Source organism: Pseudochaenichthys georgianus, chromosome 3 (assembly GCF_902827115.2).
Source record: "Pseudochaenichthys georgianus chromosome 3, fPseGeo1.2, whole genome shotgun sequence".
NCBI classification, from domain to species: domain Eukaryota; kingdom Metazoa; phylum Chordata; class Actinopteri; order Perciformes; family Channichthyidae; genus Pseudochaenichthys; species Pseudochaenichthys georgianus.
This window is the reverse complement of record NC_047505.1, coordinates 18,289,412-18,311,590: the sequence shown is the minus strand read 5'-3', so window position 1 is coordinate 18,311,590 and position 22,179 is coordinate 18,289,412.

Below are 22,179 nucleotides of genomic sequence, written 5' to 3'. Positions count from 1 at the left end.
ATCTGACATTTTCAGGATATTTTGCCGGTCTTTTAGCTTCCCTGCCAAATAGATTTGAATTTCTGACCTGTAATTTCTGCTATGATTATGAAAGTAACTTTGAGAGTTGATTGCAAGTCCTGAGAGGACTCCTGCATATCTTAACGTGCAATTTATTCCAAAAATGTAAGTGATTGGACTGATTGTCAAATGCAAATACTTTCAATTAGTAAAATATTGTTAATAAATATAATGCTTGTTGACGGAAGCATTCAATCTCCCGATTTTTTAGGAACCAAGCCGATCTGTGAGTCATCCTATCTAAAATGTGTTTTCCTACACTCACCCAAGATCTTAAAACATTCTTCTGTGCCTCCCTTTATGGACATCTCACTTCTGTGGTTCCATTTCCGATTTAGTAATGAAAATCAATGGGCGATAATGGCTCTCCCCTCATCATGCCCTTCTGTACAGTCACTGTGTGTCTGTGTGTCTGTGTGTTTGGTTTGATTTGCGTGACAGTGTGTCTGCTTGTGTCTGCGGCTGTGAAAGTGGGCTACTGAGGGGCGGCTTTCTGCTTCCAGCCTGCCAGTGGACAGCCCCTCTGTAGCAGTGCCAGGGCCGGACAGAGGGGAGGGAGGGGTTGCCGGAGAGAAGGGAGGAGGGGGGAGTTGGCGAGGGACGGACATCAAAACAACAAAGAGCAGCGGGGATGATAATCCCACCTAATGCCCCCTGTCTACCCCATGTCTGCAGTGGCTCTCTGGTGAGTGGCAGATTGAGTGCACTCATGCAAAAGGTTACTTTGGTGATCAAGTGCTCTTTTCAGGGGAGAGGGGGGGGGGGGCAGTACAGGCTGCTCTGCGCCCTGCGTTCTCTCAGAGCAGCAGCGGCGGCGTTCTTCTGCCGCTGATTCAGCAGAGCCCGGCCCACCGTGTCGCCGGGCGTCACGGCCCCTCGCTCTCTTGACAGTAAACTTTGAGTAAAGGCTCGCAGACTGGGGTCAGACAGGGAAGACGCTGTAGTCCAGTTTGAAGAACTATTGATCCATTTGCTCGAATCTAGCCTTACCTGCAGACATCCTGCTCTTATGGAAAGGCAGGAACCATCAGTGGCATCTCAAGACACTCCGGGGGCCCCACGCAGAAGAGACCTGCACCCCCATGTCATTACAGTGTCTTCTACATGGCTGTGGACCAATGTAATCAACCTTCTTTGGGGGCCCCTATTGGTCCGGGGCCCCATGCAGTTGCCTGCCTTGCCTGTTGGCAAGTGGCGTCCCTGGGAACCATTACCCCTAAACGCTGATTCCATGATGTTGTTTTTAGGGTTCTGGGGACAACCAGAACCCCAAAAATGAGGATTCAAATATATATAGGAAAATTATATGGATTGAATTACAAAGACAGAGGTTCATGAGGATATTGGTGTTGCAGAAAAAGTCCAAACAGAAGTAAACCAGCTTAATAGGATCACCAACAGGAGAATGGTGCAAGCAGGATGAGAGAGTTTCAGGTTCAGATCCAGCTTTCAGGTATGAGTTGCTTTCACAAAACACTACAGCATTTCACAAAACACTTCAACATTTCAGAAAACGCTACAGCATTTCAGAAAACGCTACAGCATTTCAGAAAACACTACAGCATTTCACAAAACACTTCAACATTTCACAAAACACTACAGCATTTCACAAAACACTTCAACATTTCACAAAACACTACAGCATTTCACAAAACGCTACAACATTTCACAAAACACTTCAACATTTCACAAAACGCTACAACATTTCACAAAACACAACAGCATTTCACAAAACGCTACAGGATTACAGAAAACACTACAGCATTTCACAAAACACTACAGCATTTCACAAAACGCTACAACATTTCACAAAACACTTCAACATTTCACAAAACACTAAAGCATTTCACAAAACACTACAACATTTCACAAAACGCTACAGCATTTCAGAGAACACTACAGCATTTCACAAAACACTACAACATTTCACAAAACGCTACAGCATTTCAGAGAACACTACAGCATTTCACAAAAAGCTACATCATTTCACAAAACGCTACAACATTTCACAAAACACTTCAACATTTCACAAAACACTACAGCATTTCACAAAACACTACAACATTTCACAAAACGCTACAGCATTTCAGAGAACACTACAGCATTTCACAAAACGCTACAGCATTTCACAAAACGCTACAACATTTCAGAAAACACTACAGCATTTCACAAAACGCTACAGCATTTTACAAAACGCTACAGCATTTCACAAAACGCTACAGCATTTCAGTAAACGCTACAGCATTTCAGAGAACACTAAAGCATTTCACAAAACGCTACAGTATTTCACAAAACGCTTCAACATTTCAGAAAACACTACAGCATTTCACAAAACGCTACAGCATTTCACAAAATGCTACAGCATTTCAGAGAACACTACAGCATTTCACAAAACGCTACAGCATTTCACAAAACGCTACAACATTTCAGAAAACACTACAGCATTTCACAAAACGCTACAGCATTTCACAAAACGCTTCAACATTTCAGAAAACACTAAAGCATTTCACAAAACGCTACAGTATTTCACAAAACGCTTCAACATTTCAGAAAACACTACAGCATTTCACAAAACGCTACAGCATTTCACAAAATGCTACAGCATTTCAGAGAACACTACAGCATTTCACAAAACGCTATAGCATTTCACAAAACGCTACAACATTTCAGAAAACACTACAGCATTTCACAAAACGCTACAGCATTTCACAAAATGCTTCAACATTTCACAAAACACTAAAGCATTTCACAAAACGCTACAGCATTTCACAAAACACTACATCATTTCACAAAACGCTACAACATTTCACAAAACACTTCAACATTTCACAAAACGCTACAGCATTTCAGAGAACACTACAACATTTCACAAAACACTACAACATTTCACAAAACACTACAACATTTCACAAAACGCTACAGCATTTCAGAGAACACTACAGCATTTCACAAAACGCTACAGCATTTCACAAAACGCTACAACATTTCACAAAACACTACAGCATTTCACAAAACGCTACAACATTTCAGAAAACGCTACAGCATTTCACAAAACGCTACAGCATTTCAGAAAACACTACAGCATTTCACAAAACACTTCAACATTTCACAAAACACTAAAGTATTTCACAAAACACTTCAACATTTCACAAAACACTACAGCATTTCACAAAACGCTACAACATTTCACAAAACACTTCAACATTTCACAAAACGCTACAACATTTCACAAAACACTAACGCATTTCACAAAACGCTACAGCATTTCACAAAACACTACATAATTTCACAAAACGCTACAACATTTCACAAAACACTTCAACATTTCACAAAACACTACAGCATTTCACAAAACACTACAACATTTCACAAAACGCTACAGCATTTCAGAGAACACTACAGCATTTCACAAAACGCTACAACATTTCAGAAAACACTACAGCATTTCACAAAACACTTCAACATTTCAGAAAACACTACAGCATTTCACAAAACGCTACAGAATTTCACAAAACGCTACAGCATTTCACAAAACACTACAGCATTTCACAAAACACTTCAACATTTCACAAAACACTACAGCATTTCACAAAACACTTCAACATTTCACAAAACACTACAGCATTTCACAAAACGCTACAACATTTGACAAAACACTTCCAACATTTCACAAAACGCTACAACATTTCACAAAACGCTAGAGCATTTCACAAAACGCTACAGCATTTCACAAAACGCTACAGCATTTCACAAAACACTTCAACATTTCGCAAAACACTACAGCATTTCACAAAACACTTCAACATTTCACAAAACGCTACAGCATTTCACAAAACACTAAAGCATTTCACAAAACGCTACAACATTTCACAAAACACTACAACATTTCACAAAACGCTACAGTATTTCAGAGAACACTACAGCATTTCACAAAACGCTACAGCATTTCACAAAACGCTACAACATTTCAGAAAACACTACAGCATTTCACAAAACGCTACAGCATTTCACAAAACGCTTCAACATTTCAGAAAACACTAAAGCATTTCACAAAACGCTACAGTATTTCACAAAACGCTTCAACATTTCAGAAAACACTACAGCATTTCACAAAACGCTACAGCATTTCACAAAATGCTACAGCATTTCAGAGAACACTACAGCATTTCACAAAACGCTACAGCATTTCACAAAACGCTACAACATTTCAGAAAACACTACAGCATTTCACAAAACGCTACAGCATTTCACAAAATGCTTCAACATTTCACAAAACACTAAAGCATTTCACAAAACGCTACAGCATTTCACAAAACACTACATCATTTCACAAAACGCTACAACATTTCACAAAACACTTCAACATTTCACAAAACGCTACAGCATTTCAGAGAACACTACAACATTTCACAAAACACTAAAGCATTTCACAAAACACTACAACATTTCACAAAACGCTACAGCATTTCAGAGAACACTACAGCATTTCACAAAACGCTACAGCATTTCACAAAACGCTACAACATTTCACAAAACACTACAGCATTTCACAAAACGCTACAGCATTTCACAAAACACTAAAGCATTTCACAAAACGCTACAACATTTCACAAAACACTACAACATTTCACAAAACGCTACAGTATTTCAGAGAACACTACAGCATTTCACAAAACGCTACAGCATTTCACAAAACGCTACAACATTTCAGAAAACACTACAGCATTTCACAAAACGCTACAGCATTTCACAAAACGCTTCAACATTTCAGAAAACACTAAAGCATTTCACAAAACGCTACAGTATTTCACAAAACGCTTCAACATTTCAGAAAACACTACAGCATTTCACAAAACGCTACAGCATTTCACAAAATGCTACAGCATTTCAGAGAACACTACAGCATTTCACAAAACGCTACAGCATTTCACAAAACGCTACAACATTTCAGAAAACACTACAGCATTTCACAAAACGCTACAGCATTTCACAAAATGCTTCAACATTTCACAAAACACTAAAGCATTTCACAAAACGCTACAGCATTTCACAAAACACTACATCATTTCACAAAACGCTACAACATTTCACAAAACACTTCAACATTTCACAAAACGCTACAGCATTTCAGAGAACACTACAACATTTCACAAAACACTAAAGCATTTCACAAAACACTACAACATTTCACAAAACGCTACAGCATTTCAGAGAACACTACAGCATTTCACAAAACGCTACAGCATTTCACAAAACGCTACAACATTTCACAAAACACTACAGCATTTCACAAAACGCTACAACATTTCAGAAAACGCTACAGCATTTCACAAAACGCTAAAGCATTTCACAAAACGCTACAGTATTTCACAAAACGCTTCAACATTTCAGAAAACACTACAGCATTTCACAAAACGCTACAGCATTTCACAAAATGCTACAGCATTTCAGAGAACACTACAGCATTTCACAAAACGCTACAGCATTTCACAAAACGCTACAACATTTCAGAAAACACTACAGCATTTCACAAAACGCTACAGCATTTCACAAAATGCTTCAACATTTCACAAAACACTAAAGCATTTCACAAAACGCTACAGCATTTCACAAAACACTACATCATTTCACAAAACGCTACAACATTTCACAAAACACTTCAACATTTCACAAAACGCTACAGCATTTCAGAGAACACTACAACATTTCACAAAACACTAAAGCATTTCACAAAACACTACAACATTTCACAAAACGCTACAGCATTTCAGAGAACACTACAGCATTTCACAAAACGCTACAGCATTTCACAAAACGCTACAACATTTCACAAAACACTACAGCATTTCACAAAACGCTACAACATTTCAGAAAACGCTACAGCATTTCACAAAACGCTACAGCATTTCACAAAACACTACAGCATTTCACAAAACACTTCAACATTTCACAAAACACTAAAGCATTTCACAAAACACTTCAACATTTCACAAAACACTACAGCATTTCACAAAACGCTACAACATTTCACAAAACACTTCAACATTTCACAAAACGCTACAACATTTCACAAAACACTAAAGCATTTCACAAAACGCTACAGCATTTCACAAAACACTACATCATTTCACAAAACGCTACAACATTTCACAAAACACTTCAACATTTCACAAAACACTACAGCATTTCACAAAACACTACAACATTTCACAAAACGCTACAGCATTTCAGAGAACACTACAGCATTTCACAAAACGCTACAACATTTCAGAAAACACTACAGCATTTCACAAAACACTTCAACATTTCAGAGAACACTACAGCATTTCACAAAACGCTACAGCATTTCACAAAACGCTACAACATTTCAGAAAACACTACAGCATTTCACAAAACGCTACAGCATTTCACAAAATGCTTCAACATTTCACAAAACACTAAAGCATTTCACAAAACGCTACAGCATTTCACAAAACACTACATCATTTCACAAAACGCTACAACATTTCACAAAACACTTCAACATTTCACAAAACGCTACAGCATTTCAGAGAACACTACAACATTTCACAAAACACTAAAGCATTTCACAAAACACTACAACATTTCACAAAACGCTACAGCATTTCAGAGAACACTACAGCATTTCACAAAACGCTACAGCATTTCACAAAACGCTACAACATTTCACAAAACACTACAGCATTTCACAAAACGCTACAACATTTCAGAAAACGCTACAGCATTTCACAAAACGCTACAGCATTTCACAAAACACTACAGCATTTCACAAAACACTTCAACATTTCACAAAACACTAAAGCATTTCACAAAACACTTCAACATTTCACAAAACACTACAGCATTTCACAAAACGCTACAACATTTCACAAAACACTTCAACATTTCACAAAACGCTACAACATTTCACAAAACACTAAAGCATTTCACAAAACGCTACAGCATTTCACAAAACACTACATCATTTCACAAAACGCTACAACATTTCACAAAACACTTCAACATTTCACAAAACACTACAGCATTTCACAAAACACTACAACATTTCACAAAACGCTACAGCATTTCAGAGAACACTACAGCATTTCACAAAACGCTACAACATTTCAGAAAACACTACAGCATTTCACAAAACACTTCAACATTTCAGAAAACACTACAGCATTTCACAAAACGCTACAGAATTTCACAAAACGCTACAGCATTTCACAAAACACTACAGCATTTCACAAAACACTTCAACATTTCACAAAACACTACAGCATTTCACAAAACGCTACAGAATTTCACAAAACGCTACAGCATTTCACAAAACACTACAGCATTTCACAAAACACTTCAACATTTCACAAAACACTACAGCATTTCACAAAACACTTCAACATTTCACAAAACACTACAGCATTTCACAAAACGCTACAACATTTGACAAAACACTTCCAACATTTCACAAAACGCTACAACATTTCACAAAACGCTAGAGCATTTCACAAAACACTCCAGCATTTCACAAAATGCTACAGCATTTCACAAAACACTTCAACATTTCGCAAAACACTACAACATTTCACAAAACGCTACAGTATTTCAGAGAACACTACAGCATTTCACAAAACGCTACAGCATTTCACAAAACACTTCAACATTTCACAAAACACTACAGCATTTCACAAAACACTTCAACATTTCACAAAACGCTACAGCATTTCACAAAACACTAAAGCATTTCAAAAAACGCTACAGCATTTCACAAAACACTACATCATTTCACAAAACGCTACAACATTAACGCTACAACATTTCACAAAACACTACAACATTTCACAAAACGCTACAGCATTTCAGAGAACACTACAGCATTTCACAAAACGCTACAGCATTTCACAACACGCTACAACATTTCACAAAACACTACAGCATTTCACAAAACGCTACAACATTTCAGAAAACGCTACAGCATTTCACAAAACGCTACAGCATTTCAGAAAACACTACAGCATTTCACAAAACACTTCAACATTTCACAAAACACTACAGCATTTCACAAAACACTTCAACATTTCACAAAACACTACAGCATTTCACAAAACGCTACAACATTTCACAAAACACTTCAACATTTCACAAAACGCTACAACATTTCACAAAACACTAAAGCATTTCACAAAACGCTACAGCATTTCACAAAACACTACATCATTTCACAAAACGCTACAACATTTCACAAAACACTTCAACATTTCACAAAACACTACAGCATTTCACAAAACACTACAACATTTCACAAAACGCTACAGCATTTCAGAGAACACTACAGCATTTTACAAAACGCTACAGCATTTCACAAAACGCTACAACATTTCAGAAAACACTACAGCATTTCACGAAACGCTACAGCATTTCACAAAATACTTCAACATTTCAGAAAACACTACAGCTTTTCACAAAACGCTACAGCATTTCACAAAACGCTACAGCATTTCACAAAACACTACAGCATTTCACAAAACGCTACAGCATTTCACAAAACACTACAGCATTTCACAAAACACTTCAACATTTCAGAGAACACTACAGCATTTCAGAAAACACTACAACATTTCACAAAACACTTCAACATTTCACAAAACACTACAGCATTTCACAAAACACTTCAACATTTCACAAAACACTACAGCATTTCACAAAACACTTCAACATTTCACAAAACACTACAGCATTTCACAAAACACTTCAACATTTCACAAAACACTAAAGCATTTCACAAATACCGGGTGATTCCCTACCGCCACGATAATTTTCTCCTCCATTTTTTGACATATGGGAAATAACTGCGGTCTGGCTCTCCCAACATACAAGCGGTTTGATTGGCTAGTGCTTGTACTGTCAGATTTTCATACGAGGGATTTGATTGGCTGACGCCTCCGTTGAGGCGGCAAAAGTAGAACATTGCTCTACTTTTGCAGCGAGCACCACGAGAGAAGCTACGCTTTGCTCCCACAATGCAGTTTGGCGAATCGTGACGTCACCCCATTCAAAGTGAATGGGCAGAAGCGTTGAAGCGGCAACGCACGCCGCCGTGTGTAGGGGCCGTTACGTGTGATGGCATTGTTTTCCAAAACCCAGTTTGTAACTGCTGCTTTCTGTGCCTCATTGAAAATCCTTAGCCTTCCACCTCTTTGTTTCTCAGTCATTCAGATAAACAACAAAGATATAGAGGTTGGTCAGTGTCTGTGTTGCATAAAAGTAAGTTTACCACAGTACATTGTGCAGGATATTTGTACAGTTATAGCATGCAACATGCCAACAATTCAATTACAGTAATGAAGTAAATACGTTTCACACAACAGATATAAGCACTGATATATCATGAGAGTATTCTTCTTTGTCCACGTCCTCTCCCTCCAGCTCTACCTCTACCTCTCATTCTTCCTCCTCTCACTCTCACCCCACCTCTTCCTCTTCCTCCTCTCACTCTCAGCCCAGCCCTTCCTCTTCCTCTTGCTCTTGCTTCCATGTTGGCTTCCATTGTTGCTGTAAGAAAGTACTCACCTATGGTCTTTTTATAGTGCTAACATCCTGATTGATGAGCCAACAATGATGCTCTCAGGTGTTTGGTCAGGTGGAACGTGTTTCTTGATCATTGGTCCATGTGTTAGGCATTTTGAATATCAGTGTTTTAAACCAGCTAACACGTGACTTTATATCAGATTCCTGTGACTTTATGTCAGATTCCTGTGTCTTACGTGGAGAAACGTGTGCAGTGGTTTGCAAAAAGTGCCATGTTGATTTGCTAGTTGTGTGAAAAGCTGAAAACGTGTTTAGAGTTTTGGAGATTTGAGCCGATGTTTTGCTCTTTGAGTGTTAGTTAAAATAATTGTGCTTTATGTAGAATTTTAGTGTGTTAGCAATCGAGAAAAACTGTAAAGAGCCCATGTCATGCTTTTCCGGTTATTACCCGTCCCCTTGTGTGTTATGAAGGTTTTTATGCATGTAAACGGTCTGCAGAGTCACAAACCCTCAAAGACACCCTGTAACGAGTAAAACTCTAACACAGAAAAGACCTGTCTATGCTGCCCCAGAACGCCTCGTTGGAGATTTCTCATATTCCATTGTTTGCTTCCTGGGTACAGTGACGTGTGAACACTCAAATCAACAACAAATGACCGGATTGGCCCAAATGGACCAATCCGCGGAGCACCTCACACACCAGGATCCCTTGGCTAACTAACAGGGAGTCCCCATTGACTTGCATAGAGCTCCCTGAACGCTGGTAATAGACGAGTTGGGATTAAATGCTCTCCGCAGACCCATTTTCACAGCGTTATAAACCTTTTTCTTACTCAATATCAAGCCACACTTATTGTTTTTGCTTCGGCTGTGAGTGTTTGTGTGTGAGTTTAGCTTGTTCTCGCTGTATCGCCGACCCGGAAACCTGTCCGCTCCTCACAGCAGCTGCGAGCAGCAACGAACCTCGCAACGTTCCGACCAATCAGAGCACACTGGGCTCACAGGGAGGGGGGGCAGGAGCTCCAACAAGCTGTTTAGGACAGAGAGTGAATACCGGTGAATACATATACTATACAGAGATGCTGTATGAGAAACCAATGTGATTTTGGAAAATTGCACAATTTAAATCTATTCTAGTAGACCTCAACAATGGAAATATGATCAGTAGAAATGGCCATTACATGGGACCTTTAATTAGGCTGTCAAGTCGCGTTAACTAATGCTTTGACTGTTATGAAGACAGAAGAGCGGAATTTCGCCGACAACTGTAAACAGGCTTGTCTGTTTGATCAACTGGCTCAGTGCAAATAAGTACACAGGGTTGCGAGAGAGTGTAAGAGAGAGAGAGAGAGAGGTTCCAGGTTGTTGTGTTGAGAATATTCAGGAGAATATTTGTCATTGTTCCAATGATAATAAACAAACATTTGCATAAAGCATATTTGTCCACTCATATGTTGATAAGAGTATTAAAAACTTGAAAAATATTTCTCTAAGGTACATTTAGAACAGATAAAAAATGTTAATTAACTATGGACATCATGCGATTAATCGCGATTAATCGCGATTAAATATTTTAATTGACTGACAGCCCTAATATTAATATATTATATTAGTCTTGGAATTCTTTAGAATATCTAACAGTAAACTCAACTTCTAGACCAACAGGACAAATGTCCCATTACAGTGTTGATAAATAGCTGGTATTAAGCCCAAAGGACATGACCACACTCAGCGAAGTAATGAGTCCCATTAACTGGTGAAGCACCCAGATGAACTTTCTACTGTTTGCGTATCTGCACGACTGCTCTAATAAAAACACATTTATCTTCTGCACTGCTGACTGTGAGCAGTACGAGGTCTGCTTAACTCGAGGAGGGCTTTGGGCGCCTTCTGTGAGATAAAGGAATTTTTAGCTGAGGGATCTGAGTGAAGGGTTGGCAACTGTCTTCACTGGACGCCATTCAATTCGTGGTTAATCTGCTCGTGTGAACTCCGTCGCCGCGGCCATCTGCTCACAGCCACAAAGGCTGTGCACCATTGCAGTTCTGTGAATTATTTAAATGTCTCACATCAAAACCAGTTATTTCATGGAAAACAAGTGGATGCTCTCTGTATTTGTGAGATTGCCTCGCCCACACAAACATGGAAGCTTTTATTTTGGCGACTAAAGGAGAACTGGGCCAACACTTTCTATTTGAACATAGCATTGACATTGCTATGCAGAGAAAGCACAAGCTTTTGTGAATAAGATCCTTTCTTCTGACGATTACGAGGAAACACATGAAATGGTAAATGTGTATAAAATGAGACACTGTCACATTCAGGTTAAGATGGAGCTTTGAAGCGCTTTTAAAGGTCCCCTATTATACTATTTTTCAACAATACATTATAGGTCTGTGATATATACAAAACATGTCTCTTAAGTGTTTGGCTCTAAATACCAAACAGATCATGCATTCAAGCATCCCATAAACCCCTCTGTTTCAGCCCAGTTTCAAAAGTGCTGATTCTGTGTCTGTAGCTTTAAATACTAATGAGCTGCTGCAGGCCACGCCCCTCTGAGAGATGATTGGTTTAAAAAAACACAATGGTGCTCTAGAAGGAGATTCAGGTGATAAGGTGGGCAGGTGTTACCTTGGTTGGTTATTGGCTAATGGTTGCACAGCCCCAAAAAACATTGTGACATCACAAAGTGGCCACAATCTGATTAGTTCATTTTTCAGACAGGATTGTATATAGATGGATCAGGAGAAAAAGAGAAAGAATATTTTTTCCTGAAACTTTTCGAATCTCTTAACACATGTATGTATAAAAGACATGAAAAAGTGGATTTAGCATAATAGGTGATCTTTAAGGTTAAAGTGTACTTGCTTTCCTTCTATTTACTTAAATAAATGTATGGTATATCTGGAAATTAATAGATCACATGAGCCTTTGATAGTACGATCCCATAGGCTATCTTTATCAAAACAAAAGTCATTGAGGAAGAGGAAAATCATCCACTACAAGTGTCCACAATACTTGCAATACTTGAATTACCTTAATAACTAATTAAGGGTGTTTCTTTGAATGTTTGTAGTACAGTATGTCCATTAAATTGAATAGATCATATGAGCCTTACATTGTCCAATTCAATATCATAATCAAAAAGCAAGGCCACATGGGATAAAGATGCAGAATATATGATACGGTATATAACGTAGTCTTATTATTTTACAAGACTAAGTTTACTTGTAATATTCGTTAGTTATATAAGTTGTAGTTAGTGTTTCTTAAAATGTATATATTATTACTTAAAGGTAGGGTAGGTAAGAATGGAGAAATCAGCTTGAGTGCGCTAGAATTTGAAAGTATGCAGCCGAAATAAATGTGCCCCTTCCTTCAGACTTCCTTACAGAGCCCCTCCTCCAACACACACGAACGCGCACATGACCAATGAGGGCACGAGATAAGTTTGTGCACAGAAGGCTGACAGGCAGGTAGGCCATCCAGTTATTTTAGCCGGGCCGGCTAAAATGATTGGTCGTGCTTTTTACAGTACAACGGCTTCCACAAATTGTATGTATTTATTGTCAAAGCATTTAATATATTCATTGCTATCGGGATGTTAAGAGCATTCCATGGAATATATCAAAAAGTGTTTCCGAAGTGAATTACCGAACCCTACCTTTAACATTTGAGCTCATTCTAAAGATAATGTATTCCTTCACCCTTAAATGATGTTATCTACAGTACATGTTACTAGTAGGATGTTACTGACAGAAATGTAGGCAAAACTGACTACTTTCTTCCATTAGCCAACTCTTGCTAATGAGAACGTCTCTCCACCAGTATGGCTGTTGTTGTTTTATTCACGTTAGCCTAATGCTAAAAAAAAAAGAAGCAGCTGTGTCCTGTTTACTTGTTGACTCATTCTAGTTTCATGTATTCCTGCAGAAACTCTGTAAAAGTATCGACCGCAGAACCTCAGCCCGGCCGTTTTTTTCTCCTCCAGGAGAAGTGGCTGACCTTTTCTGATAAGGTGAGGCAGCGCGGAGTCAGGGGAGCTGTAGATTCTCACTCTGGCCACGACTCTGTGACTTTGGGTCGTAACTCCAGAAAACAGAGCGGCGAGAACATTGCACCCGTGTCCTTGATCGGTAGCTCATCTCCTCCCAGTGAGGCACACCGAGTGGCACGCTGTGGCACTTTATGGCGGATCGAAGCTGCTCAAGTTTAATGTGTTTGTGGCTGTCGCAGCTCTGATAAAGGGTGCAATACATAACACAGGAGTAATAGAGGAGGACAATCAATAGCTGGAGAGGCCGTTTGACCCAGGTTTTAAAATGACAAATCCAGCCCTGCATCACTGAGAGTGTCTCTTGCCAACAACAGCCTGCAGGGTGTGCAAAAATAACCAGAGTGGACACGGTGTCTGGTTGTGGAAAGAGGCCCGATTTCTCTGGCATGCCTTACAGAGGACTTGTATGTGCGTATGTGTGTGTGAAATCTCCGTTTCAGGTTCAATCTCAAAAAGGCCAAACTGGCAGTAAGAGTCTTGTAAGTAAAGACTCGGTCTTCACCTGTGAAAAGAGGCTTTTGTAGAAGCAGCTCCTGTTTCCTGGCAGATAAAGCACATCTGCTCTGGAGATAACACCGTGCATACGCTCACACAGCCCCTCTCACTCACATTCCCCTTTTCTTTACCTTTCCCTGCCTCCCCGCCGCTCTTCTTCATTCATATCTATTTCTGTAATTCCCTCATGCGTGCTTCCACTCCATCGCAACTGCATACTCTCATATGCGTTTCTCTCTACTCTCTTATTTCTGCAGCTTTCTCAACCTGGCTGAGCTCCAGCTGCTCCTCACTGACGTCGTCTGCTTGGTTAATGTGTGTGCTCCTGTCCTGGAGATTACCCTGCCCTCTATCAGGGTGCAGCCTCTGGGATTAGACTGTTTACCCCATGGGTCGTGTGTTTGTTTGTGTGTGTGTGTGTGTGTGTGTTTGCTCTGAGGCAGTGGCGGATCTAGACAATTTTACATGGGGTGGCAAAGGGGTGGCAAGAGGTTTTGGCAGGGGGGCATGGGAGGATGGATGAATCCACTACACAAAACACTAAAACACAGACATACATTTAAACTATTTATTGTTATAGTATCCCAAAGATTAACATGCCTAGTAATCAAACAAAACAAGACTGTGCATATTTTGAAACATAAAAGTGTCAGCAAAATTAAAATAATACAAGAATTACAATAATTTCTCAATAAAAAATATACAACGGCAGGCAAAATACAAGTAGACTATATCAAATTTGACACAGTACACACAACAGTGAAATTACTTCTGTACAACTTAAGTCCTTGGATGTAAAGACATCACCTATCTATTTTAAGATAGCTTGAGGCGCCGGTTGTTGTGCTGTGCAGTAAAACGTTTGACAAAAATATCCATGTCTGTTGCTTTTGCACGCTCTTTCTCAATGCTGAGAATCGCTAGATTCCTCAGTCGGTCCTCTGCCATGGTTGTGCGCAGGTGAGTTTTTACAAGCTTCAAAGTTGAAAAGCTTCGCTCACACCCTGCAGTACTCACTGGCAAAACAATAGCAATCTTACATAAGCGAAAAAGTTCGAAGAAAACCTCTCGAAAAGATTCCAAGAACTTCACAAACTCAGTCAGACTGGACGGGTTTACTTTGCCATTTGTTCTGTTTCTTTCCAGAAGTCTTTTTGCCTGGAGTATCTCAGTTTTCAAGTCTTGCCAGTCAGAGCCATATGCCTCAGCCACCAACTAAACAAATTCTTCCTTTAAGAAACCATTGCTTGATGGGTTTAAAGCTTGTATACTCATTATGTTGCTGCTAAACTTTGAAAAGCGCCTGTCCATCTCTCTGATCATTGAGTCAACGACGGGAGTGAATATACCTATTCTGAAGGAATCTTTGCTGTCAATATGTGTTCTCTGTCCGACTGTAGATGTTACAAGACTATCATGTAGTCTGCTAGATGCATGTCTGGTTCTTTTTGATTTGGAAATGATAGAAATGTTGCAGTCATTGCATGTTTTAATGACTGTATTCCACAGCTCATTAAAGCTCTCTTCTTTGCGATATTCTTCAAAGGTCTGTCTGAGGGTTTCAGTAAGGTCAGCTGCTTTGGTAAGGTCAACATTAGGTGACTGGAGCATCTCAGATAAAAACTTTGCTTCACCTAGCACTTTTCTGAAGACAGCTAGGAGACCTATGAAATTAAGGTCAATTTGAGAACGTAGCCCTCTTGCGCCTACAGCTCTCTGTGGATTGGCCTCATCTGAAATGTCATCCAGCACTCTTATGACTGCAGTCAGCCTGTCCATGAGGTTTCTACATGCAGCATAGCGACAGGCCCATCTAGTGTCACTAAGTCTTGGTAGTTCCCGTGGGGCCCCAGTGAACATTTCTTTCTGGACATCCATCCACTTATTGTGAACATATGAGCCTGACATGAATGTATACAGTCTTTCCAGCAACATGCAAAAACATGCAGCTTCTGGGACACTCTTCACACAGTCAACAATGACAAGATTCAAAAAATGTGCGTTGCAGTGAACATAAAATGCATATTTGGCCATTTCCTTAACCCTTGTTTGCACACCAGAGCACCTGCCACTGCAACCCAGTCTCACGGCATTTCGTGTTCACCAACACGATTTTTTATCTATTGATTCGTGTTCACCAACACGATTTGCCCCTTTTTTTCGTGCTGCACAGCACGATTTTAAAAGCAATGTATTTCTACTGGTAACGTGTTTCGTGCCTGCAGGCTGCAGCACGTCTTTTTCTCCGGTCGGGTCGTGGAAGACCGGAAGCTGTGTGGTTCATAAAAACATGTTCTTACTCAATATCAAGCCACAGTTATTGCTTTTATTTTAAATCGTATAATTTCGGACTTTTGTTGTCGTCTGTGAGGAAAATAAATGGGGCTCAGAGCCTCAGGATACTGAAATCTGTATTTTTAAATATTTTTTTCCTTCTAATTTGTTATTCTTTTCAAAATAACACACTGTTATTTGCTCACCAATAACACACAATTATCCTTGCTTTTATTTATTGGTTTAATTCCATAATCTCGGGCTTTTTCGGCGTCCGTCAGGAACTGAATTTCAAAATAAATATAACCGGAAACAGACAGGCATTTCGAGCGATTACCCAAGATCCTCAGCTATGGTTTTAAGCTCGCTGATTGGATGTGTTAGCCGCAATGCATGCTGGGATTTGGTTTTTATATTATATGAAATCCGGAAAACATTTAAAAAGTATAAAATAATACTTAATTCCGAGTGCTCTTGCTTTTCTCTTTGAAAGTCATCACATAACGGCATTGTAATACACGGTTCGGCTGCATTACATATTACAGATCTGCCGTATTTCTTTATTTAGAGAGCCCTGATGAGAAGACCTTTGGAAAAACTGGAAGAAATGGCGCCGAAACTGAATACTTGACGTGGATCATAAATATATCAACAATTAAACAACATCTTCAATTTCTCTTCACACAATACGTCTCCTTGCAGTATCAACACTAATTCGGCTGACTTTTACATTTGATCTAATTCATAGATAGGTTATATTTACACCATAACGGTGCACAGCTGATATAAAAGGACTGTAGTTTTTAAAGATATTACTGATTTTCTTTGAATGTAAGAATGTAAATACTGAGTCTGAAATAGTATAGCAATATGCTGTAAAATGATGTGAAAGCATGCATAAAACTATACATCTTCAGATGTTGTACATACACACTAATAATACAAAGTTATTATGGCTGTGTGCACCTTGTGTGCACCTCCTAGTGGTTAAAGCACGTTATTGAATTATTGTACAGAGTACATACTTTCATAGGGGGAAAGTATAAATATAGAAATATAGAATATAAAAAATCAAGAAGATACTATAAGTGATCTCTACAATAAAACAGTTTAGTGCAGGATGCACAGATATTAATAGGAGGAGGTGCAAAACAGAAAAACGGATTAACCTTTATTTAAACATTAAATATTCAATATTAAGCCTGATAAAGTAATTAACGTCTAATATATTGCTTTCCTGCAATGTTAACTATGTTGAAGCACTTATTTTAACTGATATTATACACATTAATTATACTCTTATGTATGTAGATAGAATAAGAAATGTGCAGAATATGACAGTTTAATGGTGGAGGTACACACATATTGATAGATGTCTTGTAATGCACTGTTGAGGAACCTGTGACCCAAGTTTTTCATTCATTGCATAACTACACCGTAGTTGTGTATGATATGTCAATAAACCTTTGAAAATCTTGAAGGGGATGTGCAAAATAGCCATAATATACAGTCTTTAATTAACTATTAGTAGAGAATAACGAGTAATGAATATACTTTATGACTTGTTTCCATTCATGTCAATTGCAGATACATGTTTAGTCTTCTCAAGCACCAACTATCAAATATCTCTCCTGATTGTTGGCACTTGACAATCACCTTACCTGAATTTTACTCAGGTGTAACTAAAGTCTGATTTAAGGGTTGTTTATATTTCACATAATTAATCAGAATCTGCAAAGTAACTCAAATAAATGCAGTGGAGTAAAAATACCAGCTTAACCTCTGAATTGTAGTAGAATTACAGAGTAGCAATGAGCTGTCATGTGGGTATATATTAATGCTATATATTAATGCTGCGCATTATGGACAGCGATTTTCACCCATTTATTAATTATATGTTTTACATTTGATAACACCAATGTGTTTACTAATGGCAACTTCTAATTGTGGGAAAAACGAAAACGTTCATTAGAGACGTCCCATAGAACATTTTGCGAAACACAATATCCAGCATGTGTAGTTCTGGGGGGGGTGTTCGATTCCAGTTTTGGATAATCTGGCGTGGTTTCGTTCCATTTCACACAGCTGTTTGACGCTCTGCGTAACCTTACGGGAACTGTAGTCCTAAACGATAGCTGGGGATTATGGGTAGTGTAGTGTCTTCGGCCATCCTAAACTCAGAAATGTTGACAATCGCAATGATGCTCGAAATGTCCCTTACAGGCCTACGTCTGTTTCCGGTTATTTTTATTTTGAAATTCAGTTCCTGACGGACACCAAAAAAGCCCGAGATTATGGAATTAAACCAATAAATAAAAGCAAGGATAATTGTGTGTTATTGGTGAGTAAATAGCAGTGTGTTATTTTGAAAAGAATAACAAATTAGAAGGAAAAAATATTTTAAAATACAGATTTCAGTATCCTGAGGCTCTGAGCCCCATTTATTTTCCTCACAGACGACAACAAAAGTCAGAAATTATACGATTTAAAATAAAAGCAATAATTGTGGCTTGATATTGAGTAAGAACACGTTTTTATGAACCACACAGCTTCCGGTCTTCCACGACCCGACCGGAGAAAAAGACGTGCTGCAGCCTGCAGGCACGAAACACGTTACCAGTAGAAATACATTGCTTTTAAAATCGTGCTGTGCAACACGAAAAAAAGGGGCAAATCGTGATGGTGAACACGAATCAATAGATTAAAGATCGTGTTGGTGAACACGAAATGCCGTGAGACTGGGTTGGCCACTCATGACTGCAGCCCCATCATAGCCTTGGCCCACCAGGTTCTCTTTGTATTCCAGCCCATACTTCTCAAGACAGGAAATTATTTTCTTTGTCAAACTGGCTGCATCCAAGCGGTCTGCTTTTTGGTACTCAAGGAAGCTCTTCTGAACCACACCATTATAATAATAGCGTACGACCAGAGAGAGCTGCTCAATATTTTTCATATCTTTAGTCTCATCTGCTAAAATAGAAAAGTGTTCACTTTCTTTAACCTCTTTTATAATATCCTCTCTTACGATTTCTGCTAAGCATTCTAACATTTCATTTTGAGTGCCTTTGCTGGTGTACTTTGCATTCCTGGGACCCTGTGACAATCGTCTTTTAACTAAGGGATCGTGTTTACTTACAACATCTAAAATCTCAAGGAAATTTCCCTTGTTTTTGGAAGTTTCAGACTCATCATGGCCACGTTGGGAAATGTTTTGAGTAGCTGTCAAAAGTAAAATCTCGGCCAAAGTTTTTATGTATTTTTGATTTTCGATTACTTGTTTTTGATTTTCATCTCCCATCATTCCAAGAATAGTTGTATTTCTCCCGGCCATGCCTTTGTATTCTGTCCATGCAATCATGGCATTTACATGTGTGTCTGATCTGGCATGTACACTGAACCCACTATCTTTGGAAGTGGCCTTCTTCCAGTTTGAATAGCCATGTTCTGCTGTGAAAACACTTGCTTTTGCAGAAGCGACATGTCTGCAGTATGCTGCATCTTGAGAGAGGGAATACTCAAGCCATGGCCAATAACTGTACCACTCCTTGTGAAAGCTTCTCTTTGCTGCTCCATGTAGTGTTTTGGGAAATGTCTTAAGATTGGGCTGCACAGCTGCATCACCTTTGCATTTTGATATATCTAAAAGAAAGATATAGAATTGGTCAATATAATTATCTAATGCAGGCGTAAAGTTGTTCTCTATCATAGCATTTATTTTATATATTTGGTTTGATCATAATCACTAATATAATAAGATGCATTTGTAAATCTTTACGCAAGTAATCCTATATAACACATACAACAGAAAGTAGGAATGAACATGTTATTTTACATTATGTTGTATCTCAGGGACAGGCCTTGCTATGATACTGTAATGGATGGGGAATAAAAACATACCATGTGGTCCAGCTAGAGTGGTAACTGCCTCCCTGCCATCTGCCTCAGCCTCCTTCTCACTTCCTGCCTCTGTCCCTCTTTCTGAGTCTGAACCCTCTTCTTCATTTCTCACATCCACTTCCTCTCTATCCATATCTTCATCTCCTTCTGTGGCCTTCTCATGTTCTGACCCTCCTGGCCTCTCCACTGTACTCTCCTCTCCTTTTTCATTTCCCTCTCTCTTGTCCTCATTTTCAGTTCTCTGACTTTTTGTGATATTCCCTTTTCTTTTCATTTTTATTCCAACAACTCCAGGCCTGCAAAAGTCAAGATGTGAAGCACTGGTTAAAATCCTCGTAATACATTACACTGTCTGGCCTTTAAGAAATTCAAAAAACTTAAATTAAATCAGAAAAGTAAAAATCATTAAAGAATTTGTGTTCAGACTATTTACTAGTTTGACGGTACACCTCTATTTACAGTCTATGCGGTAAACATTTGCGATGTAACTTGTTTTAATTTGTTAATTCATTGCTGTGACATATAAGGGTAACCTACGTATCTTTTAAACTGAATAGTGAGTATTAAACTCTTTGTGTCTTTCCATACAATAATACAAGCTTACAATACAAGGACAAAATGGTCCGACGGGTAGGCTACGTAACGGTCTTCACCTCCAGATGCTGGGGACAGCTCAGTCGCTGCTCTCTCTCTCTGCAGCTGTGTCACCCAGAGTCTGTGTGTACGCTGCCCTACGCTGTGCGCGCATGATGCAGGACCGTACCAAATGTTTTAGGGGGTTTAGGTTACTCATTATTAAAATAGGTAAATGAATTGCTTGTTATAATGATTTGAGAAGGTTGTTGTGGACATAGTGGTCTTTCGATTTACTAATAACAGTTTTAAGAACCAAAAGGTTAGGGGGGCAGCTGGGGGGGCAAAGCTCTTTAGTGGGGGGGCTACTGCCCCCCCTTGCCCCTCCGTAGATCCGCCCCTGCCCTGAGGTCATCCAGATAAATGCCTCAGAGGAAGCTACCTGCTGTTGTTCAACTCACTGAGTGAAACATGATTATTTCTAGACAAATAAAAACAGTCCAAGGGTTTTTTAATTTTTTCTTTGTGTAACCTGTTTATTTTCACAATCGAAAACCCATTTACAAATAAGAAAAAAAATATTTGAATATACTTTTCATTTATCTTCATTCAATACAGATGTTTTAACACTATATTTATATTCACTAGTTTATTTTCATCTCCTTTTTTTTCATTCTTGGTCTTTGAGCACATTTAATCTTTATATGTTCCCTATTTCTCCCAAGCAACATATCCAATTTCCCTAATGCTTTTATGATAATGAGATTGGCGTGCCAGTGTGTGTCGAGAGCAGTGACTTGTCAAGGGTGAGTGTGTGTATGTGTGTTAAACATCACTGGAAGACGACTGTGTGGCAGGCTAGCTCAACTAGAAAGAATGGTTAAACAATAACGGCAATCATTTCTTAATGGTTAAGAAATATTTTCATCCTAAAACTAACATCTGTATACTGTAACTCTTGTATAAGCAGCTGTATCATGTTGGCTAGCAAGCTAAGCTAATGCTACTTATATGTCACGAGGTAAGAAAACCAGGGCCCAGACTCAGAATGAAGAGAAGGCAAGTAAAGTAAAAACAAAACAAAAAATATTTTAATAATATAAAGCTGATACAAAAACGGGAAAGCAAACCAAAAGCACAAAATATCAAGAAAAACTGAGTAGTACAAACCGAATGGGACGAGGGACGAGGAACAAGAGCGGGAACACAGGCAGGACCTCGAGGAAACACAGGGATGTAGACGTCGAAACGACAAAGAACACAAGGGAAGACAGGCCTAAATACACACA